Raw genomic sequence first — 25,750 nt, 5'->3', positions numbered from 1 at the left:
TGTAATCTCAGCTACTCGGCAAGTTGAGGCGGGAGAATTGCTTGAACCCGGGACACAGAGGTTGCAGTGAGCCGAGATCGTGCCACTGCACTCCAGCCTGGGTGACAGAGCAAGACTCCGCCTCAAAAAAATTCATAAATATGACTGTGTCAACATTATGAGACCAAGGTCTTTCCAGTGTTTAGTTTAGGTTTCTTTTTAGCTGGTCAAGCTCTTGAAGACATGTGTGAGGTAGTCCAATTGAAAAATACTCTTAGAATGTTACCCCACCCATCCCCGTCACCCCAAAATCTTCTAAGATTCCCAGAATTTTTTTTCTGCAGGTTTCCATGATCTTTTCAAAGCATTCAACCTCTTCATAGAAATATTTCTCTTTGTACACTTGTATTTCAGCTTATGGCATATTTTAGTAGAACTGCATAATTACAATAGCAAGTATGATGAGTGTAAATAGTTTTGGAAGCAAGCACAACTAATTTATGGAAGCACATAAAACACACCTTCAAATGGGAAAGAAAGCTGGACAAAAATTATTTCTTTAAGGGACAACATGGGTGCACCTGACTCTGCCAACACTCTTACTGGTGAGCCTACTATTGTGATATGACTTTTTGCTTCTGTATTTGTTGTAAACCTTTTTTGCTATTGATGATGGTGATTTTTTATATATCTTGGTTCATTACATAAAGCTCTTTATCAAAATTTATGTTTAAAATAAAGTGTCAAATAAAGCTTTACCCTCTCCCAAAGAATGCCAACACCTTTGTCATAAAGAACACGTCTTAACTTCTGGGAGTCTCTCCTTCACCCTGGCTGGAGTAGTGTGCAGGCACAACAGAAGATACAAATATTCTGGACCTATCTGTATTTTAGAAATTGAGAATTTAGGTGTCTGATTTCTAATACTAACATCTATACATGGCCAGCTTGTTGTTTGATTTAAAATCATGTAACTTTAACAACAAATTTGAGAATTAAATATTTGAGAAGCGGTAACTATGATTTAAAACAGAGTTACACTCCCGTTTCTTAATCCAAAGATTTCAGCTCTTTATGCAGATGTTTAGAACAACAATGTCTGAACAATTCATACTACAGATTGTTAGGCATCCAATTTCAGCAGCTGCCATCATTATTTTATAGTTAATAATTTGCCATTTTTAAACCCCATATCAGACCTCCTTATTAATATTTGGTAAACATGCCAGGAGAAAACTACTTGGCACTTAAGATAAATAAATTATCCACAAGAAAGGCTACCTACTATCTGTGCAAATATGACTAAATGCCAATATAAAGACTTGTGATATTTGGCTTGTAATCTTCACATTTTCTTGGTAAAGTTGAGTAGAGTATATTAATTCTATGTAGACCTGAGTTACCCGATCTTCTACCTGTAACATGGGCAGTAGAATATGTTGCAGGATTGTTTTAAGGATGAAAGATAATTTATTTAGAGTGCCTAGGATGGTACAGGATTTATTAAGTATGCAGCACATGTTTGTTGCATGAATGAATAAAGGATGATGATTGTTGTTGTAGTGTCAATTTTCAATCAGGATTGAAAAAAAATGAGATATCACACTAAGGACTACTGGGTAACAACAGTTGTTGCAAATATTCTTGTGAACTTCAGCAAGGTGGCTGTAATATCCATTGTACGTAAAGGAAATTCAAATAAAGCCTATAAGTCACGTCAAAGCCAATTCAATTACTCAGTTCATACTAAGCCACATTTTTTTAAACCATCATTGAGGGAAGGAGATAATGTTCATTTGCCAAGGCTGTGATATAAATGAGGTTAAATTCGTTGTTGGAAGTTCCCAACACCCGCACATCAACTCCTTTCCTTAGAAAACTTCAACAGTTGATACAATGGAAGCCACCAGCTAGTGGGTTATATATGATTTTAGCAGTCATAAGTATCTGTTAGACCCAGGATTTGAAATCAGAAACTTCCTGTATTCATGGTCATAGATTACCTAAAAGGGTTTTGTATGTACAATGCTGAAATTCACTGTGCCCATTTAAAAAATTTTTAGCTTTCCTTTTAGATCGAGGGGGTACATGCATAGGTTTGTTACATGGATATATTATGTGATGCTGAGGATTGAGGTTTGATTGATCCTGTCCCCTAGGTACTAAGTGTAGTACCCAACAGGTAATTTTTCAACCATTTCCCTTCTTTTTCTCTCTCCCCACTGTACTAGTCCCTAGTAGTCTGTCGTTCTCATGTTTATGTCCGTGTGTACCCAGTGTTTAGCTCCCACTTACAAGTGGGAACATGCAGTATTTGGTTTTCTGTTCTTGCATTAATTCATTTAGGATAATGGCCTCCTGCTACCTCCATGTTGCTGCAAAGGACATGATTCTGTTCTTTGTTATGGCTGTATAGTACGATGTGGAGAATATGTACCACATTTTCTTTGTCCATTCCACCATTGATGGACACCTAGGTTGATTCCATGTCTTTGCTATTGTGAATATTGCTGCTATGAACATACGCATGCATGTATCTTTTTGGCCGAATGATTTATTTTCCTTTGGGTATATTCCAGTAATGGGATTGCTGAGTCAAATGGTAGTTCTGTTTTCAGTTCTTTGAGAAATTCTGAAACTGCTTTTCACAGTGGCTCAACTAATTTACATTCCCACCAACAGTGTATAAGCTGTTCCCTTTTCTCCACAGCTTCGCTAGCATCTGTTGTTTTGTTACTTTTTAATAGCCATTCTGAACGTTGTGAGATGGTATCTTATTGTGGTTTTGATTTTTTTTTTCCTGATGATTAGTGATGTTGAGCTTTCTTTTCATTTCCAACGTTTATTTTAAGTGCAGGGGTACATGTGTGGGATGTGCAGGTTTCTTAAATAAATAAATATGTGTGATGCTGATTTGGTGCACCTAGGTATTAAACCCAGCATCCATTAGCTATTCTTCCTGATGCCCTCCCTCCTCCCACCTCCACCCTCTGACAGACCCCAGCATGTGTTGTTGCCCTCCGTGTGTCCATGTGTTCTCATCATTTGGCTCCCACTAGTAAGTGAGAACATGCTGTGTTTGGTTTTCTGTTCCTGCCTTAGTTTGCTGAGGAGAATGGCTTCTAGCTCCACCCATGTCCCTGCAAAGGACTTGATTTCATTACTTTTTATGGCTGCATAGTATTCCATGGTGTATATATACCACATTTTTTTTTTTCTAGTCTATCACTGATAAGCCATTTAGGTTGATTCCATGTCTTTGCTGTTTTGAATAATGCTGTAGTAAACATATGTGTGCTTGTATCTTTATAATAGAATGATTTCTGTTCCTTTGGGCATATACCCAGTAATGAGATCACTGGATCGAATGGTATTTCTAATTCTAGGTCTTAATCGCTGCACCATCTTCCACAATGGTTGAACTAATTTACATTCACACCCACAGTATAAAGGCATTCCTATTTCTTCACAGCCTCGCCAGCATCTGTTGTTCCTTGACTTTTTAATAATCGCCGTTCTGACTGGCGTGAAATGGTATCGCATTGTGGTTTTGATTTGCATTTCTCTAATGATCATTGATACTGAGCTTTCTTCTTATGTTTGTTGGCCGCATGTATGTCTTCTTTTGAGATGTGTCTGTTCATGTCCTTTACCCACTTTTTAATGGGGTTGTTGTTTCTTTTTTTTTTTTTTTTTTGAGTTGGAGTCTCACTCTGTCGCCCAGGCTGGGGTGCAGTGGCGCAATCTCTACTCACTGCAGGCTGTGCCTCCTGGGTTCATGCCATTCTCCTGCCTCAGCCTCCCGAGTAGCTGGGACTACAGGCACCCGCCACCACGCCCAGCTAATTTTTTTATATTTTTAGTAGAGACGGGATTTCACCATGTTAGCCAGGATGGTCTCCATCTCCTGACCTTGTGATTCGCCTGCCTTGGCCTCCCAAAGTGTTGTTTGTTTCTTGTAAATTTGTTTAAGTTCCTTGTAGATACTGGATATTAGTCCTTTGTCAGATGGATAGATTACAAACTTTTTCTCCCATTCTATAGGTTGCCTGTTCACTCTGATGATAGTTTCTTTTGCAGTGTAGAAGCTCTTTAGTTTAATTAGTTCACATTTGTCAATTTTAGTTTTTCTTGCTATTGCTTTTGGCATCTTCGTCATGAAATCTTTGCCCATGCCTATGTCCTGAATGGTATTCCCTAGATTTTCTTCTAGGGTTTTTATAGTTTTGGGTTTTACATTTAAGTCTTTAATCCATCTTTAATTTACATAGTGTAAAGAAGAGGCCCAGTTTTAATTTTCTGGCTAGCTAGTTCTCCCAGCGCCATTCATTAAAAAGGGACTCTTTTCCCCATTGCTTGTTTTTATCAACTTTTTCAAAGATCAGATGATTGTAGGTGTGGGGTCTTATTTCTGGGTTCTCTATTCTGTTCCATTGATGTGTGTGTCTGTTCTTGTAGCAGTACTGTGCTGTTTTGGTTACTGTAGCCTTGTAATATATAGTTTGAAGTTGGGTAGTGTAATGCCTCCAGTTTTGTTCTTTTTGATTAGGATTGTCTTGGCTATTTGGACTCTGTTTTGATTTCATATGAATTTTAAAATAGTTTTTCCTAATTCAATGAAGAATGTCAATAGTAGTTTAGTGAAAACAGCATTGAATCTATAAATTGCTTTGGAAAGTGTGGCCGTTTTCATGATACTGATTCTTCCTATTCATGAGCATGGAATGTTTTTCCATTTGTTTGCGTCCTTTCTGATTTCTTTGAGCAATGGTTGGTAGTTCTCCTTGAAGAGATCCTTCACTTCCCTTGTTAGCTGTGTTCCTATTTATTTTATTCTTTTTGTAGCAATTGTGAGTGGGAGTTCATTCATGATTTGGTTGAGCATTTTTTCATATGTTTATTGGCTCCTCATATGTCTTCTTTTAAGAAGTGTGTGTTCATGTGTTTTGCTTACCTTTTAATGAAGTTATTTGTGTTTCGCGTAAGTTCCTTATGGATTCTGGACGTTCGATCTTTGTCAGATGCATAGCTTGCAGATATTTTCTCTCATTCTGTAGGTTTCTGTTCACACTGTTGATAGTTTCTTGCTGTGCAGAAGATCTTTAATTAGGTCCCATGTAGCAGTTTTTGTTTTGGTTGCCATTGCTTTTGAAGACTTAGTCATAAATTCTTTGCCAATGCTGGTGTCCAGAAGGATATTTCCTAGGTTTTATTCTAGGATTTTTATAGTTTACATCTTACGTTTGAGTCTTTAATCCATCTTAAGTTAATGTTTATATATACTGATAGGTAGGGGTCCAATTTCATTCATGTGCTTATGGCTGGCCAGCTATTCCAACACCACTTATAGGGAGTCTGTTCCCCATGGTTTATTTTTGTTGACTTTGTCAAAGATCAGTTGGTCGTATTAATAGGTATGCAGCTTTATTTCTAGGTTCTCTATGGTGTTCTATTGGTCTATGTGTCTGTTTTAGTACCAGAATCATGCTGTTTTGGTTACTGTCGCCTTGTATAGTTTGAAGTCAGGTAGTGTGATATCTGCGGCTTTGTTCTTTTTGCCTAAGATTGCTTTGGTTATTTGGGCTCTTTTTTGGTTTCATATGAATTTCAGAATATTTTTTTTTCTAATTCTGTGAAAAATTATGCTGGCAGTTTGATAAGAATAGCATTGAATCTACAGATTGCTTTGGGCAGTATGACAATTTTAATGATATTATTTCTTCCAGTTCATGAACATGAAATGTTTTTCCATTTGTTATTGTCATGTATGATTTCTTTCAGCAGTGTTTTGTAGTCTCCTTAGAGATCTTTTATCTCCTTGGTTAAATATATTTGTAGACATTTTAATTTTTCGTGACAATTGTAAGTGGGATTGTATTATTGATTTGCCTCTCAGCTCAAATGTTATTCATGTATAAAAATGCCACTGGTTTTTGTCTATTAATTTTGTATTCTGAAACTTTACTGAAGATGTTTATCAGTTCTAGGAGCCTTCTGGAAGTATTGTATAGGGTTTTCAAGGTGTACGATCATATCAGTGAAGAGGGATAATTTGACTTCCTCTCTTCCTGTTTGGATGCCTTTGTTTCTTTCTCTTGCCTTATTACTCTGGCTAGAACTTCTAGTACATGTTGAATAAGAGTGATGAGATTAGGCATCCTTATCTTGTTCCAGTTCTCAAGGTGAATACTTCCAGCTTTTGTCCATTCAGTGTGATGTTGGCTGTGGTTTTGCCATAGATAGCTCCTTATTTTGAGGTATGTTCCTTCAATGCCTAGTTTGTTAAGTGTTTTTATCATAAAGGAATTTTGGATTTTATTGAAAGCTTTAATGCATGTATTGAGATGATCATATGGCTTTTGATTTTAATTCTGTTTATGTGATGAATCACATTTATTGATTTGCATATGTGGAACCAACCTTGCATCCCAGGAGTAAAGACTCTTGATGGTGGTTAATTACCTTTTTGATGTGCTACTGGATTAGGTTTGCTAGTAGTTTGTTGAGGATTTTTGCATCGACGTTAATTGGAAATTGGCCTGTGGTTTTCTTTTATTGTTGTGTCTTCGATAGATTTTGGCATCGGGATGATGCCGGCTTCAAAGAATGAAGTAGGGAGGAGTCCTTCCTGTTTTGATTTTTTTTTTTTTTTTTTGGGTGGGGGGAATAGTTTCAGTAGGATTGGTATCAGCTCTTCTTTGTGTGTCTGGCAGAATTAATATATCCAAATTAATAGCCATAATTTGTTTCCAATCAATTTTCCTTTTAAAAGAGTACTAAATAATCACCATAATAAATGTCTTCTGAGGAATTAAGATAGAGAGGAGTTCCCTAAACATATGCTAAAAGGTTCTTTTATTTAAAAATAATCTGGAATATTTAATATGTGGAGGAAAAGTACCTGTTAGATTTAAGAGACTAATTGGTGTGTGACTTAGAAAAATGTTTTAGTATCTACTGCTGAATAACAAGTTATCCCAAAACTTGGAGAAATAAAACAACAAATACTTGTTACTTCACACAGTTTCTAGAGTCTTAAATTCTGGTGCAGCTTTGCTGGCATCCTCTGGCTCAGGATCTTTGTGAGATTGTAAGCTGTCAGGGCAGTGGTCTCATCTGAAGGTTCCTCTGAAGGAGGACCCACTTTCAAGCTCATTCACATGGCTGCTGGCAAGGTTTGGTTCATTGACAGTTGCTGGACAGAGACCTCCCTCAGTTTCTAGCCGCATGGACCCTTCTGTAGAGATGCCTCAAGACATGGCTTCCCCGAGAGAGAGAAATCAGAGAGAGAGGGCCCCAAAGATGGAAACCATAAGCTTTTACAACCTCATCTCAGAAGTGACATCCCATATGTTCTGTTGTATTCTGCCATATTTGTCAGAAACCGCAATGAGTCCAGCCCACACTCAAGGAGAATGGATTACACAAGGACATGTCTATCAGGAGATGGGGATACTTGGGGGCAATCTCAAGAGACTGCCTACCACAGATAGGGAGGAGTTTCCTAAAAGTGGGATAAAGGTTTTTTCTATTTTCTTTTCTGGGAGGCTTAAGGTGTGAAAGGAAAGTACTTGATGGACTTAGGAGATCCTGTGACCCTGGAGAAATAACCTAACCCCTCTGAACTTCAGGTTTACATGAACAAAACGTGAGTTGTGCCAGATGAACTCCGTGATGCCTTCAAGCTAAACTGTCTTGAATTCTGTCTGCAAGCCTCCTGATTTTGGTAAAGCAGTGGTTTCTGATGGCTCTTGACACTTCAGTCCAAAGTGAAGCCCAGCTTCCTGGCAAGACAAGACAATGCAGGTCCTGTTAATCTACCATCAGGCCTAGAGAGACCTCAGAAGTTAAAAAAGAACCTCACATTCCTAGTGACAGACCTAACAGAATTCTTAACTAACCACCCACAAATCCACAATAATATATTCCACTTATAAATGAATTAGCGAATTCCACTCTCTCCTTCTCCTGGCTGCCTGGCACAACCCCTCCTCTGCCTGTTTCTCAGCATCCCTATCTGAACCTCTTCTCATGCAATATTAGAGCTGCAAATGCTTTAGGCGAGGGGGGTGCAGGGACCTCCTAGTCCATGTTTCTTTCCCATTGTGTGCTTCCATCTCCAGGAGGGGAAGGATGGCTGGCACTGCCTCCAGCTGTAAGACAGCCCTACTGGGCTTGTCTGTACCCTCCATGCCGTGGGCTCAATTACACACTGCCCATCTCCAGTTCTCCCCTTGGCTCTTGCTAAGTGGCCTTCAGTATCCCCAGTCCTCTTCAATTCTCTTCCTCATGCTTTCTTCTTTTCCTTTGATTCTCTTTGTTTTCCTCTTTTATTCTCCCTATTTGGTTTCATTTGACAGTGTTTCACTTAAGCTGGAAAAGCATGAGGGTGACACTGTATTTTTTAACATTTTAAAGTCTTTACGTTTTATTTGGCGGGAAGGATAATAGAAGTATGCAGCTGTTGTATCTACCTCTGTACTCCCTGTTGCTCAGTCAGGAAGTTTTGAGAGTCAAAAGAGGATCGAGGTGGTTCAGAGAAAAAACAGTCAGGGGCACCCAAAACAATCTGCTTGTCCCTGTTCAGAAGGTGTTGGAGGGTGGCGCATGGAGGCGCACTTGGCTGTTGGAGTTCGGTTCATTGTTACTGTGTTGTTCCAGCCCTGGCCTTGCTGTCTCATTGCTCACTGGTTGCCAACTAGCAAAAGTAGAGAAAGCAAAATGTTACTACATTTCATAGATTAACTTAATAGAAGATAAATTCTTAGTTGAGAACATAGAAGATTTATAGGAAAACCAGCTTTTAAACTTTGGATTTTCATCATGAACTATGTCATTGTGAAATATCTGAATTCATGTATTTGGTTACTCTTCAGTTTGAAAATGCGTTTCAAGTGTTGAAAGCAACATGAAAGAATCATGCTACATACCTTTCCTGTATTATTGCAGAAGTTTATTGTCTTACTGGATATATAAAGGAATTAAAAGGCCATCACCTCATATATTATTAAACATAACAAATCCTACTACTGGCTAAATCAATGAACCATTAACCTTCTGACAGCACAATGTGCCAGGAATCAATTTCATAAATAATAGACTTCTGCAATGATAGTGCAAAATGGGATTTCGGCATAGCTAACATTGGAATGCCAGACAAAAGCCAAAGTGTTGGGAAATTACTTGGTCCTTTTGCCAGGAGAAGCAATGCAGGAAAAGAACCCAAATTACCTGTCATCATACAGTGTGCTACATCTTTTGCTTACATAATTGTTTGACATATTTGTACCTCTTGAAATTATTTCATATGGCCAAGCTAGATTGGATTTCATGTGTTGGCTATGACACAGGGAAGCATTCAGTTGTCCTGGTGGTTTTGCTTCACAGTTTATAACCTCATTAGTTTTACTTATATTTTCAGCCTATAATTTTTTAAGAAACCAATTACTTAAAAAAAAGAGAGAGAGTAAAGTAGCTATTGGCACACAGACATAAGTCACAGTAACTCAACCCTTTTAACAGGGTAGTGGAAAAGAAGGTAAGTTTCACTGAAGCTGCCTCCACTGCTAGCGCGTAATGCCATGAGCGCATCCTGAGCACATAGGCATCTATGCCAAGAAATCCAGAACTAGTTTTTAGTGTTCAAATTTCATTCCTCTGAATTGTCAGGATGAATTCTCATGGTTAGGACGGTTGATAAAGATAACATAGAGTACTGTCACAAGGGTTTATACGATTTGAAAGGTTTACCTGTATTTGATGAAACTGGACTTGCTCCGATAGCACTAAGCATGCTTTCTCAGCCTTGAAGAGATGTGTGGGTTTTTGTAACCCCCCTGGCGGGGAAATAAGACTTGAGTGAACTGGGAGATTTCAGAGGATCAGAATTTCATTGAAAGAGGCTGATAGCATTTCGTCTTTCCATATCACTGTATAATTTGCTGTACCCTTAGCAAAATAGGAACGTATAAAATAAATCCACTGTGGCCGGGCGTGGTGGCTCAAGCCTGTAATCCCAGCACTTTGGGAGGCCGAGACGGGTGGATCACGAGGTCAGGAGATCGAGACCATCCTGGCTAACACTGTGAAACGCCGTCTCTACTAAAAAATACAAAAAACTAGCCGGGCGAGGTGGCGGGCGCCTGTAGTCCCAGCTACTTGGGAGGCTGAGGCAGGAGAATGGCGTAAACCCGGGAGGCGGAGCTTGCAGTGAGCTGAGATCCGGCCACTGCACTCCAGCCTGGGCGATAGAACGAGACTCCGTCTCAAAAAAAAAAAAAAAAAAAAAAGTCCACTGCATTTGATCTTATCACTGAAGACAAAGTGGAGCTGTTGTATCTCCTAATTCAACAATGCATCACACTTCACTGCCTCAGCACAAAAGCCATGGCCTCATGGGGAGAGCGGAGTGGAGAGAAAGTGCAGGACAGGATCATGAAGAGGCAGGCTCAGGATGGATATGCTCTAAGATGTGCTCTAATACCCCAGTATTCAGTCTGTAAATTACAACATCCATATAAGATTGTGGAAAATGTGTGATCTAGAGAGGAAAACACCAGAAATTCTGTATTTCAAACTAAATTATATGTGTTTACGTATATTTTCATTATACATATATAAAAGCAGAACTTACACTATGATTACAGTCATAGAGACAAGTATACATATATACTCATCTAGATTATACACGTGTACGTACACACATATCTCTGTGATTGTTAATTATAATATAATTAGCTTCTGCTTGTTCCCGCTTAATGTTCTATCATTACCAGGGTAATCTTAAAAATATTTAACATCTAGTATAGCACACAAATTGACATAGGAGGTGTGGGCAGTAAGTAGCTGGTCTGAATGGACACTCACCAAAAACAGCTGTGTACCCATACCCATGCACACTGGCTAAATATTGACCTTGATTGAAAGTATTCTTACCTATTGTTGCAGAGTCTATAAGTAAAGCATTAATGACTTCATTAAACACAATTACCTATCTCTTGCCCTACTATTAATTCTTTAGGGTGCTCCCATTTTCTAGTGTTATAAATAATCATGCAGTGAACAAATTATGTCATGTTAAGATGTTTGTAAGAACTGAATTATAAGTGATTATAAATCTGATTCTTAGTTCCAAAAACTGGAAAGTTGACAGCATTTCAAAAGAATAAGTCACAAATGAGTCAAAAGTTCATGGGTGTCAGTATAGATTCAAACACGGCTTTGCTGTGTGATCTTGAATGTATCATCTATAAAAATAACTTCATCTATATTGGTTTTCCAGTCTGCCAAGGGAAAATCATGCCCATAGTTGACAAAAGGCTCCCAAGGTTATGCAATAAAAAGCTCTGAAATGTTCATTACAATCAAAGATGTCTGGAAAGATATTGGATGATGGGAGGAAAGAGAGCCAAATCTGGAGGCTGGGTCTGAATCCTGGCTTTGTCTCTTACTTGCTGTGTGATCTTCAGCAAGTCAGTAGACTCTCTGAGCTTCTTTCGTCAAATTGTGGCAGCGTATCGCCTGCCTACTTTGGAGTTACTTGGAGGATATGGTGTAGTTGGAGAGTCTCATAAACTCCAAAGCACTTTTGGAATGGGAAGAGTTATTTGTGTATATGAAAAGATACCTATATTGATATCTTTTAAAAGGATTCTGAAGTTTTCCAAATATTCTGATACTCAGCACTCAAAATGAATAAATCTGATTTTTTCCCGCTTTGTTACCCTTCCAGTCCACTCCCGGCTCCCACTCAGAGCCATGTGCAAGTCATATACATGCTCTTTCTGTACCTGCTGTGAAACTTTTACCACAGAGATAATGTGCATCTGTGAATAATATATAGTATTGTCTTTAGAGTCTTTAAATATTAGATAAACATATCAAAATTCTCTGTATTTTCCTGTAACTCATTCAACATTTATAAGACTCATCTCATGGTCATATACGCAGGTCTTACTCATTCATTTTTATTGCTGCCCAAACTCCATCGCATGCATCCTCTTCTATGCTCATGGGCATCTCGCTTTGTTTCCAATGTGGAACTATTGCAGACTAAGCTGTGAGGAGCATATCTGCACATATATCAGAATATATTTTGTGCGCATGTCTAAATGTTTCTCTAGGGCTAGAAGTGGAATTGTTGGGTCATGTACACATCTCTACCGCTATCAGAGATAGCAGAACGCGCTCGAATTAGTGCTAACAATTTGCACTGCTCTCTCCATCAGTGTGTAGGAGTTCCCAGTTCTCCACAGACTCACCAGCCCTTGGTGTTTGTGACTTTTTAATTTTAACAGTATCTAAATGAACATGACTGAATATTCATGGGTCTATGAATAAATATTAGAATTTGATTCAGTTTAGCAAGTGGCAGTAATTCTGTTTGTGTCAACATTGACCTGTGTTAACAGTCTATGAATAAGTATTAGAATTTGATTCAGTTTAGCAAGTGGCAGTAATTCTGTTTGTGTCAACATTGACCCGTGTTAACCAAAGTAAATACCTAGCATAAAGCAATGGAAAGTACCCAGCACCTTGAGTTCTGAGGCTGAGTGAAACCCCAGCACTGTCTTTCCTAGCTGTGGCTGCTATGGGCTTCCAACATCTGTTTCTGTCCTGGAGAGACTGAATGTTCAGAAGTCTCAGGAGGAATAAGTGAAATGCTGTATGTGGCCACTAAATCAGAATCACCAAAGCTAGCGCCAAGAATCTGCATTTCCAACACACTCTGTGGCAAATCTTTATATCTAGATTGGGATATATATATCTTGATTGTGATTCGTCAAACAAGGTAGAAAAGCTCAGTGCTGGGCATATTGTCAGTCAAGGGTAATGCAAAAAGTTGGTTAAGTGGGTCTACGTGACAAAACAGAAATGGAGAAAGAAATTCTAAAGAAATATGGAAAATCAGGTGAAATATCTCTGACTTTTAAAAACGTAACATCGACTTCTGGCATGAGTGCCTTCTTGGGGTATGTTTTGTATCATCTCCTTACTGACTGCTGCAAATAATCTTCACACAGGCACAGTCAAAGCCCTTCACTCCAAGAGGACTGTCCCTCCCGGACTCCCTCAAATGTCTTTGCTTCTGGGATTTTGAGCACTTTGATTTCTGGAAGGAATGCCCTAAGAATAGATGAAAAGGTTGCCAGTTCTGGAGGACCTACCACGTACAGGCCCTGAGTGACTTTCATGTACTTTCGTATTTACATCTGGCAAACAATTCCACGAGATAGGTCATTCCCCCATTTTTATTTTTATTTATTTTTATTTATTATTTTTGCTAATTAGCAGGAAATGTCAAAGCCAGGGCTTAGCCCAGGCCAATCAGGGAAACTTGAGCTCACCCTGTCTCTCCAGAGCCTGGCAGTATCAGGACCACAGTGAGAGCTGGACCCAGAAAAAACAGACTACAGCAACTCAAGAGAGCTGTTTTTCATAGAGCAAGGAAGGCATAGAAGAAAAAATACCTTCTTGGCTTTTGTCACCCAAGAAGAGAGACTGAAAGGAATAGGGAATGCAGCGGTTGCGTCTACCTCTGTGCTCACCCCTCAAGAAAGGGAGACAGGTGGGATGAGAGAAAAACAAGTCCTTCTAGCTGGATGCCTCTGAAATCTGCCCGTATCTTCATGCTAACCTGCTTCATTTTTCCCTCTGGCTTTTAACGAAGGAGTTTTGAATTCTTTTAAGATGCTCAGGGATCTTAAAAACTGTTCAAAGATAAAAACTGTTCAAGGATAGCAGCAATGAGAAGGAGTGGGGATGGGACCACGGTCTAGTCTCCGGAATGTCCAGCTGCCTCCAGAGAAGGCCCACCAGTGGGAGACTGGCATAAACCAGCAGAGCCCAGGAACGTGAGGGCTCAGCTTGATGGAGCAGTAACTCAGAAACAGCTTAGATGACCATTAAGAGCAGATTTCCTGAACAGATTGGAGTTAGTTGTACAGTGGAATATTGTGCTGCTTTAAAAATGATTTGACAAAGTTACTATAGAGAATGTTCATGATTGGTACTGAAAAATTCAGGTGATATAATACTAATTTTGTGTTTTAAAAAAGTTTTTATATACATGTGTTTTGTGTATGTATGTGTGCATATAAGCTTTTAAAATACACATCTATAAATGTAAACTTTATAACACAAATCCAGGACTTGAAAGACACATACTAAAATTAACAGGTAATTTTATACAAATTTTGGACTTACTTTAATATCCTCTCTGTGCGCGCATGTCTAAGTGTGTGTATACTATATATACACATAGACATATACATATGCACTCTGTACTTCAATGTGAAACATAAAACTTTTAGGAAAAAGAATAGGAGAAAAATCTTCAGGATCTAGGACAAAGCAAAGAATTCTTAGGATGGGTGTCAAAAGCAGGATCCAGAAGAAAAAAATGTAATAAATTAGATCTCATCAAAATTAAAAACTTTTGCTTTGCAAAATACCCTGAGAGGATGAAAATATGAGCCATGGACTGATAGAAGATATTCGCAAAGCACGTATCTGACAAAGGACTAACATACATAAAGAATTCTTAAAACTCAGCAGTAAAAAAAAAAAAAAAAATCCAGTTAGAATGTAGGTAAGAGATATGAGCAGCCATCTCACTGGAGAAGATGTACAGATGGAAAATAAGATATACAGATGTTCAACATCATTAGCCATTTGGGAAACGCAGATTACAACAACAATGTGATGTCACTGTAGACACCTATCAGAATGACTAAAATAGAAAATAGCGACATCACCAAATGCAGGTGAGAATGTGGGAAAACTAAGCCCCAACTCTGTTACCGGTGAGAAAGTGAAATGGTACAGCCACTCTGGAAAGCAGTTTGGCAGTTTCATATAAAACTAAACATTCCGTTACCTTGCCATCCAGTGATCATATTCGCAGGCATTTATCCCAGAGCAATGAAGACTTGTGTTTACACAAAAAATCCTATACACCAATGCTCACGGAGGCTTCATTTGTAATAATCCCAAACTGTAAATAATCCAGAAGGCCTTCCATGGGCACATGATTAAACAACTGTGGCACATCCACACCGCAGATGGCTACTCAGCAGTAATCAGGAACAAACCATAGTTGACCCTTCAGCAACACAGCTTTGACCTGCACAGGTCCACTTATATGTGGATTTTCTTCCACCTCTGCCATCCCTGAGACTACAATACCAACCCTCTTCTAGTAAATGGTAAATCTCTTTTTTGTAACTTGTGACTGCCTTGACTTCCTTCATATTTTCTTTTCTCTAGCTTACTTTATTGTAAGAATACAGTATATAATACACACAACATACAAAATATATTATATTTTATATATTACATTTTATACATTAAATACATTAAATACATTATATTTATATTACGTGATAATGATTTATGTTATCAATAAGGCTTCTGGTCAACAGTAGGCTAGTAGAGGTTAAGGTTTTAGGGAGTTAAAAATTATATCTGGATTTTCAACCATGTTGGGGTTGGCATCCCCCACCCCTGCATGGGTCAAGGGTCAACTGTACTGATAAACACAATAACCTTGATGAATCTTCAGTGATTTTTGTTGAGTGCCAAAAGCCAATCCCAAAGGTTACATACTGCATGACTCCATTTACAAGTCCTTCTCAAAATGACAAAATTATAGAAATGGAGAATAGTGGGGGTTATGGATGAGAGTAGGGTAGGATAGCTGGTGGGAAGGTGAGTGTGGTTTTAGAAGGGAAGTGTGACGGACCCTTGTGGTAAGGGAATTGTTTTGTAACTTGATTGTGGTGGCAGATACCTGAAACTACATATAATAAAATTGCATGGAACTAAACATGCGTGCATGCACACACACACACACACACACACACACACACACACACAAATGAGTTTAGGTAAAAACAGGGAAATTAAACCAAATCAGCAGATTTTATCAATGTCTGTATCCTGATTGTGATATTGTATTATAATTTTCCAAGATGTCACTACTGGGGGGAACTGAATGTAGGGTATAGAAGATTGAGCTGTATTATTTCTCAGAATTTCATGTGAGTGATACAATTGAAGTAAAAAATTAAAGTTATAATTTTTAGATTTGTATAAATTATATAATGCATAATTATAACATATATAATATGTAGTGTATGTTATAGCTTGGTATTTATAAGAAATAAATTAATTAGTAATACAATCACTGAAGGACTTAACCAGTTTGAAATTTCGGACTCTTAACTTTCTCCCCTTTTCCGTGAAACTCCATGAAAGCATTGTTTGTATTCATTGCACCCAATTCCTCTTCTTCCATTCTCTCTTCAATTCACTTTAATTAGGATTCATCTCCACAGTCTTACCAAAAGGTATCAACATCACCAGTATTAACTGCAGCGCCAGTTCTCAGCCCCTGCTCCCTCACCTAGCAGCATCCTCTGTCATGGCTGGCAGCGTCTCTCTTGCCATGTCTTCTGTGTGTGGCCTCCTGGTTCCCACTCTCTGCCTTGCCTCTAACAGCAGAATTCCTGCTCAGTGGCTGCTCCTCTGCCCCAGTCTGCCTGCACATGCTCTCGTGGCTTTAACACCATCTGTGTGTCTGCTACTCCCACTCTTGTATTTCCAGCTCACTCCTTTCTCCCGAACTGTGGATTCATTTATCTAGCTGCACACTTGACATCTATATCTCCATTTAGATATCCGCTAGACACTTCAAAATTTAGCATCCCTCCAATGGCTGCCACTGTATTCACACAGGTCCCTTCTCTCTGTGTGTGTCTCTGTGTACAAATTGTCCCCTTATTATAAGAACACCAGTCATACTGGCTTTAGGGCCCATACTAATCCCATATGACCTCATCTTGATAACATCTGCAGAGACCCTATATTCAAATATGGTCATATTCACAGGGTCTGGGTGAACATGAATTTTAGGGGACACTGTTAACTCAGTATACATACTCTATTAATTATATAAGTGATTTGTTTTGTTATTGTTTGACTCCTGGTTCTAGAATGTAATTTTCTTAGAGGCAGGACTCTTTTATTTTGGTCCTGGTCATATCCCAAGTTCCTGGTGCTTTGTCTAGCAAAGAGCAGAATCTCAATAAATTAAAGAGTGTGTTTACTTATATAATGCATGACGCCCTTTTGGGGGTAGTACATGTGGACATGTCAACTTCTTTGACTATGTTTTTGAACAGATAGACAAATACAAAATACCAGGTGATCAGTTAAAACAGAGACCTTCTTTAGGCATTTGGAATAAACATCGTGCTATATTCTTGCTATATTTAAGTGAAAATTTTGCTGCTGTTTGATCATTTCTAGAGATAAAGAACTGCATGAGTCTAATTCAGAGCATTTCGTGCACTTGCTAACAAAGCACTTTCAGTGACTGCTGCTTCATTGCTTGCTTTCTGGTGGACTGCTGAGTCACTGGAGCCAGATCATCCTCTGAGAATCTAAGACTCGCTGTGCCCAAGCCTTGCTGCTGCTCTTTGGTGCAGCCGAGTTTGATCATTATCTGCTGTGGGCTGCAAATGGGCAGTGGCCTCAAGTGCACTCTGAAGATCAGGAAAAAATTAACTGTGTCTTGTCTCTAAAAGTTAGATCTTGTTCAGTTTTAACATGCGTGTGGCATGCACACATGTATGTGTGTGATGCGTTCAATTGTACGTGTATGCTGTAAGGAGTGTATATCACAGGGTGGAGAATAGGGTGGGGTGAGTGAGACTTTCACAACGGGGGCACCAAAAGTCTCAGTAATCAAGATAAATATATTTTAATATCCTATTTTTAAAAGTTAAAAATTACATTAAAATTCACAACAAATTATCAAATGTTTAAATGAAAATGGGCTGCTGTTTATTTTATGACACTGTATTATAGTCATCAGGAACAGCCAGTGGGTCCTGGTCCATGTGGCTAGGCTCCCATCCCTTCAGCAGGGGGTTTCTGAGGGCTGACAGTGGTGTATGGAGCAGAATGAGCCATGTGGGTGTTATGTGTAGTCATATGTTTTTATTGTGCAGCTTTTATTTACTTTTTCTACTTGGTTCAAAATATGAGAGGATATTCTGATGGATGTCTGTAGGAACGCACATTTTTTTCCTTTTGCCTTATATTCCGTCATGGCTCAGCACACCAGTGTGCATATGTGTTCACGTGCGTGCATGTATGTGTTGGGTGTTCACTTGTCCGTTCTAGGGGTTGGCTCTGGAACATCTATGAATGGTTAGGTGGTTGCTGGTCAGATTCCATTAAGATGAACCCTACAGTTTGACTTCATTTCAGTCCCACTAGCAGGGCAGGGCTATTCTGGTTTACTCCAAGGTGGTCCAGGGCACTTCTGAGTGAGCTCATGTGGGGATGTGCAGCCGGAGTGCTCTCATTCATCCTAAGTGGCATTGCAACCTACGCGTGAGACACTTTTTGGAGTTCACAGCGCATGCAGTCATACACGTTAGAAAAAGCCTTTCAAACTAACCTCCATAATGTCTTCCTACACTCCAGAAATCCGGAGCCCCGATGCCCTAACACGATGCGGACCCCTTTGCTTGACCTTGCTTGCCCACAGCTCAAGCGCCCTTTCACTAAACGTTGCTGAAAACTCTGGTACACACCCTTTATTAACTGGCTTGAAAGTGGCTCAGAAGAGTAGGAACAAGTCCCTAGTGTTCCTGTTGTTACCGAGAGAATAGAAGATCCAGAAAGAATTGTTGTGCAGTGTTTCCCCTTTTCCACACCATAAAACCTACCCAAACCTGCTTATGGGCAGTTAGGCTAGATGACTAGAAAATAAAACAAACAGTGTGCATGCAGTCAGTGCTCTGTAACCCCACACCAGGAGTGGCCCTGGGCCCGCAACAGGCTGGAGGGCTCCCTTCTCCCTTTGCCTTTCCAGGCTCCAGTCAGTACCATTTGCTCCTGGCGCAACTTTTGCAGTCTGCTCATGTTGTTTGTGTCATCATTTCTGTCCTGAAGTCAGCAGCAGTGTGCGTTGGGCTTAGATTTTTGACAGCGATTTTGGCAAATGTGCACTACAGTGGAAAGACATGTAGGTACCTTACCTAAATCTTAGTGATTTCAATGATTATAAATGTCTGTGGCACTCAGAGATTACTTCTTTTTAAAGATTGGTTATTGACGGGGTTCTTGGGGAAAAGCCTTTCTAGTTTCAGTCTATGATGTGATATGATTTGAGGGATTCCAATCCTTCATCTAGAGATGACGTATATGTGAGTTAAATTCACAGCACTTTTGCACTAGGGTGGGAGCCCACAAAGAGAAAATGACTGAAGATAAGATCCTTCTTATAGAATATTAAAAAGAGTGTGCTTTCAAGGAAAAACAATGGTGGGTAAATTCTGACACCATGAATAATTATATATTAGCCATATAAAGTCATTTCCAGTGGGAAATAATTTCTGTCCACGCTAAGTAAAACTATTTTAAAATCAGGTGCTCTACTATTAGTAATAAATGAAAAAAATGAAATAATTGTGTAGTTTTTTTCTGCTTAAGCACTGAAATTATGGGAAAGGGCTTATTTAAGGTAGAAATGTATTATTCTGAAATATTTTAAAAATGTCTTAGAAATTCAACTCTAAGAATAGGTATTTCTGTAGACCCAGGAAAATGTTGAAAAGCTGGAATCTCATTGGCTTGCTGTGGCCCTTAAAATGGAAACAGTTCCATAGCACGAGCTATGGAACTGTAGGCACTGCCTCCTCTCTGCTGTCTGGTGTTGTCACTCACCAGCAGTCCCTCACTCTCTCCACTGAAATGGCCTTGACCAGTTTTCAGGTTCTTGTGTCTGAACGTTCTGTCCTGCCCCTGGGCCTTTGCATATTCTGTTCTCACCCCAGGGCCATCCTTCCCTCCATTCTTCACAGATCATGGCTAAAGCAACCCATCTTCAGGGAAGCTTGTCCTGACCTTCTAAACTAGATTAACCTATGCCTCCATCTCACCACACGTAACACCCTCATCGTGTCTCTGTCCGTTAGCTCTTATCAGAGCTGCATCTTTTGTAGTGACATTTAAGATCATTCGACAGTAACTCTTGACCTCTATGTAGCCTGTCGTTGCTTAAGAGCTAGGACTTAATTAAGCCCAGTTTTGCTTATCATGATATATATTGTCTTTCCTGACACCTTAATATAAATTTTGGGAGGAAGCGAAAACAATGTGTGAGGCCAGTTCTTCTCTAATGGCTAATTTAAATATGAGATAAAGAAATTGCTTTTAAAACACTTGCTGTGTTTTCAAATAAGGGTTTTATGTTTTGATGCCGTAGACGATGTGGAAGAGAAATCTTCTGTATTTATTTGGGTATCATTACAGTTTTTGCTGTTAATGCAACATTAACACATCCGCTGTGTTCTGAGTGGAAGGGAAATGTTCGGGATGCAACTCTTGTTGCTCTGAAGTTTTTTTTTTTTTCCCTACTGTGGATGGTGGGGAATAATTAAATGCCATGAAAATTGAATTTCCATAAAATTGATGCAGTGAGGAAGCTTCTCTTTCACCAGAACACTCCAAATGAGAAAATTATAGAAATGGAGGATAGATGAGTAGTTCAAGAGGTTATGGATGAGGCTGGGTGGGACGGCTGGAGGAAGGTGAGTGTGGTTTTAGAAGGGAAGTGTGAGAGATCCTTGTGGTAAGGGAATTGTTTTGTAACTTGATTGTAGTGGTGACTCATGTCAGGGTGCAGCTACTGGTGAAAACAGAACTATGCTTCCACTTTGGAAAGGATGGCCTGACCACTCATTCTAAGTAGAATGAGGACACAGGACATTAAGTTCCTTGCAATATCTATTTCTCTAGGACTAAGATTTCACATGTATAATATTTACTTCTGGATTGGAAACACAAGTTGCGGGGGCTTTGAAACACAGTTTTACTGATCCGTAGACTTGAGGAGGAAAAACGGGGCAACATGGAGAACTGACAGAAGGCTGGAATAGAATTCCAGATATGAACCCTCTGACAAAAAGAACCCTTCAACACACCTTCTTGAACGGGCCAGCTCTTAGTCACTGGAACGTGGGTGCTCTTGTTCCAGCAGCTGTAGACAGAATGAGCCACGAGGCTTCTTGCTTCTGTGGATGAGCGTCAGCCCCAGACCCATTATCTGTCTCTGCCTTTCTGAATCCTGCAGTAATTCTCAGCAGTAGATGTTCAGGCTTTAACTTCATACAGTTTTGTTTCTAGGTTTAGAACATATTTAAATGGATAGATTTTTATTTGCCCTGGGAAGTCAGACTAGTAGCTGTTTGCATTGGTAGTTTTTGTATGTTTTTACATTTAGACTTTCAAAATTAACACAGTTATATATAGACATCTTTTTAGACTTTAGCTTCCTTAAAAAGTTGCTTGAGAATTTTGCATTTAAATACTTGCCAGGTCAGTAGCCTACCATTGTTAATCATAAAATTTAATCTGTTCTTGAAATAAAGATTTATTGTCTTGAAAAAAAATTAGTTTTAAAATAAAATCCAGCTCAACTGATCATTTTTTAAAGTAAATGGATTTCAGTTGCATTTCAGTATACTCCTACCAGTTCAGTTTTTCCAATAATGTAGTATCTGTGGCTGTATGATAGGAAGAACAGAAGTATCTACCAAGCCATGTGTTTTACTTAGTGTCACAAATAAGTTCTTGTGTTCTTAAGGTATAATTCTTGAGTATTCTCTAGAACTGATTATTAGGCTTTTAAAAAATGAAGGATTTCTGGCGGGGCACGATGGCTCATGCCTGTAATCCCAGCACTTTGGGAGGCCAAGGCAGGAGGATCACGAGGTTGGGAGATTGAGACCATCCTTGTTAATACAGTGAAACCCTGTCTCTACTAAAAAATACAAAAAACTAGCCGGGTGAGGTGGCGGGCACCTGTAGTCCCAGCTACTCAGGAGGCTGAGGCAGGAGAGTGGCGTGAACCCGGGAGGCGGAGCTTGCAGTGAGCTGAAATTGCGCCATTGCACTCCAGCCTGGGTGACAGAGCGAGACTCCGTCTCAAAAAACAAGCAAACAAACAAACAAAAAAAAACAAAAAAAGGTTTCTAATAATGTAACCACTTTTTTCTTTTTTTTTTAAATAAATTACTTTCTAAGTCATTCTAGCTTTGTGGTTTATGTAAGTTGAATTGTCATGTAATCACTTCCAGTGTTGAAAACTAAGAACATCTTGATGGTTTCTAAATGTGACCATTAGAAGATAATATTTTTAAAATTGTAAAATCATATTTTTACAATTTTTAAAATATTTAACCAAAAAAGTTAAAATCAAAATATATTTCATGAAAAAGTCACAGCAAGGGACTTCATAAAGTAATACAAGTTGAGCATCCCACATTTGAAAATCTGAAACCCAAAATGCTCCAAAATTCAAAACTCTTTGAGCATCAACATGATGCTCAAAGCAAAATGCTCAGTGAAGCATTTGGGGTTTTTCAGATTTGGGATGCTCAGTCAGTAAGTATAATGCAAATATTCCCAAATCCTCCAAAATCTGAAACACTTCTGTTCCCAAACATTTCAGATAAAGGATACGCAGATATTGTATGTATTATTCATGTATGCATAATACTAAAATACATAGAAGGAGTACATGACAGACAAGAGGAAAGCAAAACCAATGCTTTTGTGTGCTTTAAAGTACAAAAGGAACGATGTATAATTTTGTTGAACTGACATCATTTTAAATTATATCCACTGACATTTCATGTATCTTTTTTGACACATTTATTTAATGTTTATATTAATTTTGAAACAAGCCACAATAACTAACTAAATCTCAGAAAACATAGAGGAGGATATATTCTGAACTTTAGCTGAATGTTTTCTATGTTACTCAGATGCCTTCCCTTGACGTTAGGTTATTAAATAAGAAAGTGCTGACTTTTCAAACACATTAGCCTTTGAGTATGATTTGTGCTTGTTATGGATGTTGATGATGTTTCAGATTTCAGCTGAGCTCCACCTGCTTGGGAAAGCACCTTGTTCCATAGCCCCTTAATAAATAATGTTAGATGATGACTCTCTACTTACAAAATGCTTTGGATTTTACAACCTAGCAGTCAGTGTTCTTTTGTGAATTCTCTCTTCATATTGGGACAAGGAAGAGAACTGCCATTGATTTCATCTTAGAGTTGAAGAGATAAATAACTAACAACTGCAGTGTCAGAGCAAAGGTCGGCATTCACAATTCAGAAATCTCTCTCCATGGCTTTGCTTTCTTAATTTTACCAAGTGTCTGCTAATTTCCAGAACCAACAAGGAGGCCCTCATTTTTGGGCAGGAAGACGGGATAGGTGTTCAAACGTGACACTACTGACAACTGGAATATTCTATTTCTAGCCTTGTGAACAAATTTGCCCATTCTTTATTCCACCCGAAGCCCTTAGTAACAATATTCCAGGATCACTATATACGTTCAAAGGAGGAGGAATTTAAGCCTGACCTCAGGGGGAGAATGCGACTGTTTTGCAGACACCACCACACTTGTCTCCTTTCACTTTATGAATCCATGTGTGTGTGTGTGAGAAGAATATGTTATAATGCCAGCATCATTTCTAGGTCATGTACAAGTCAACCCTGCCCTGATAGTCACACCTGAATCAGATGTTTGGAGTGACCACCAATGAGATGACTTTCCTTTTTAGGTTATGACCTGCCCAAAATCTTCTGATAGGATGGCTGCTTCAGTCTTGATTTCTGTGTGCCAGGCTTGCTGGGGTATAAAAGCAAATGAAATCAAAATTAGACCTTACTAATTTTCATAAACTGCATAAATGTTGAAGAGACTGAAATGTAATGCTTATCATTTTATAAAAGTGAGATTTAATAATAAAGCAAAATATGAGCTGAAAGACGGAGCTCTCTGTAGGTTCTCTAGTGAAATATGCTTCTATTTTATAGAATAAAAAAAAGCACATTGGTAGTATGATTTATGTGTGGGTAAGACAGCTTCTTAGAATTTAAAAGTAAAATAAAAATAGTTGTTTGGAAGAGAAAATGGTTCTGAGTGTGTGATTCATTCTTTTTTGTATTGGAATTTAAGAAGTGGTGCTTGCAGCAGTGAGCTTTTACCAGAAGAATAAGTCTGGCTTTTAATTTACGTGTGTATCAGAGACATTAATCAAGTATTTGCGTTATATACAGGAGACTCTTCTGGGGCTGGGCAAACATTTCAGACGGATAGATATAGATATGATATATGTGTATATATTTTATACATTCAAATATAATGCCATACTTCATTCTCAATTTAGAGGTACTCCTTCTCTTACCTGTCACTTTGCTGTGCAAGTATTTAGTTTTTTCTTATCCTGCTGAACTTTGATGAGCGCTTAAGGATTTTTCCAGCCGGTTCTCATGTGTGAAGCCTCAGGGTTGCTCTCCTGCTGTACAAGGGCCGTGCAGCCAGCCGCACCTACAGGAGGTACAGGTGATGGCAAGCGAGTTGCAGACAGACCTAGGACAATAATTGACATTTTGCATCTGCCTTTCCTATTGCCTCACCTAGCTAAGTCCCCCAAACCTGTCAACTTTGTTTCTCTGTTGAGGGACCCCAGGACCTGTCATTGCCTGACAGTCAGCAAATGGTCACTTGCTAATGTTGATATATTAGCAAAGGTTCAAAGAAGAATCACAGTAGTGGCTGATGAGAGCATGGAGAAAGAAGTGAAGGCCTGAGAAGAACTGCCTGCAGACGTAAGAACCATGGTGAAGGGACAGAGAACCTTGGGGAGGAAGATACTCACGTGTGAGAGGATAAACTGATTTAGAAAAGGTGGAGGAAAACATACAAGAATGCAATGCATCTGATAAGGGAAGAACTTAGAGTAAGGGCAAAGGGAGCTTTGTTTTGTGAGAGGAAGTGGCCACTATTACTGTTACTATTTTTGTTCTTATTGTTATTGTTCTATTCCCCCCATGAATATTAACTTTACCCTCATGAGAACTAGCAACCTGAAATGAAATTGTGTGAGCAGTTACAAATTAGAGCTTAACTCCTATTCAGAGGTTCATCAACATTATGCTCCTAGTAACAGGCCACATTTTATTAGCACTTCTGATAAAAAGGCCACGTTTGCTTCTAAGAGAGCTGTGGGGTGAAGGAAACCCTGGGGATGAATATTTTAATCAGATGACATGATTTATATAAAAATGCTGAGTGAACTGTAAAACTGAATACAGATGTTCGTAATTTAAGCCGGTTCCCAACTGAGCCAGACCATCTGGGTTTCCTTGCTGCCCTCCATCCAAAGTTCTCCCAAATGGGGCGGGGCATTTGCTGTCAAGGGCGCATGTGCCTGAATGAGGCTCATACCTGGTGTTAGGGCCAACAGCCAGCTTGGAGAAATGCTACCAACCCCAAATTTTCCTCCAGCCCTGGACAGTGACAGATACTCTATTTCCCATTAAGTGTGTGTCTCTTGTTGTGGTTGTTATTCAGTAATGCTGTTCTTCGAAACAGCTTTCTATGTTTAGACACCGTTGACAAAACGTCTTTCAAAAATGTGGCAGCCATCCCAGGCTAGAATGACGAGGGAGTATGGCTGACTATGTCATGAGTCCTTGCATCAGGGAATAAGGTGTTTACTGACTGGTGGCCTGACTTTTAGAAATTTGCTGGACCTTTTCCAGTTTTCTTTTATCTGTGTTAACTGCAGATGATTGTGCATATTCTTACAAAGATGACTTGGAAACACAGGATCTCATTTAGCAGGAAGGCTTGGTGAGTGTGTGTGTGTGTGTGTGTGTGTGTGTGTGTGTGTGT

At 39.1% G+C, this 25,750-nt stretch overlaps 1 protein-coding gene across 3 annotated transcripts in view; it reads left to right on the top strand.

Annotated features, from left to right (window-relative positions):
* The window catches only part of MTUS2 (microtubule associated scaffold protein 2), a 640,565-nt gene that overhangs the window by 332,245 nt on the left and 282,570 nt on the right, over positions 1-25,750 (top strand). The window lies entirely within an intron of this gene.

The sequence above is a fragment of the Piliocolobus tephrosceles genome, chromosome X, assembly GCF_002776525.5.
Source record: "Piliocolobus tephrosceles isolate RC106 chromosome X, ASM277652v3, whole genome shotgun sequence".
Taxonomy (NCBI): Eukaryota; Metazoa; Chordata; class Mammalia; order Primates; family Cercopithecidae; genus Piliocolobus; species Piliocolobus tephrosceles.
This window is presented reverse-complemented; position numbering and strand designations above follow the sequence as displayed.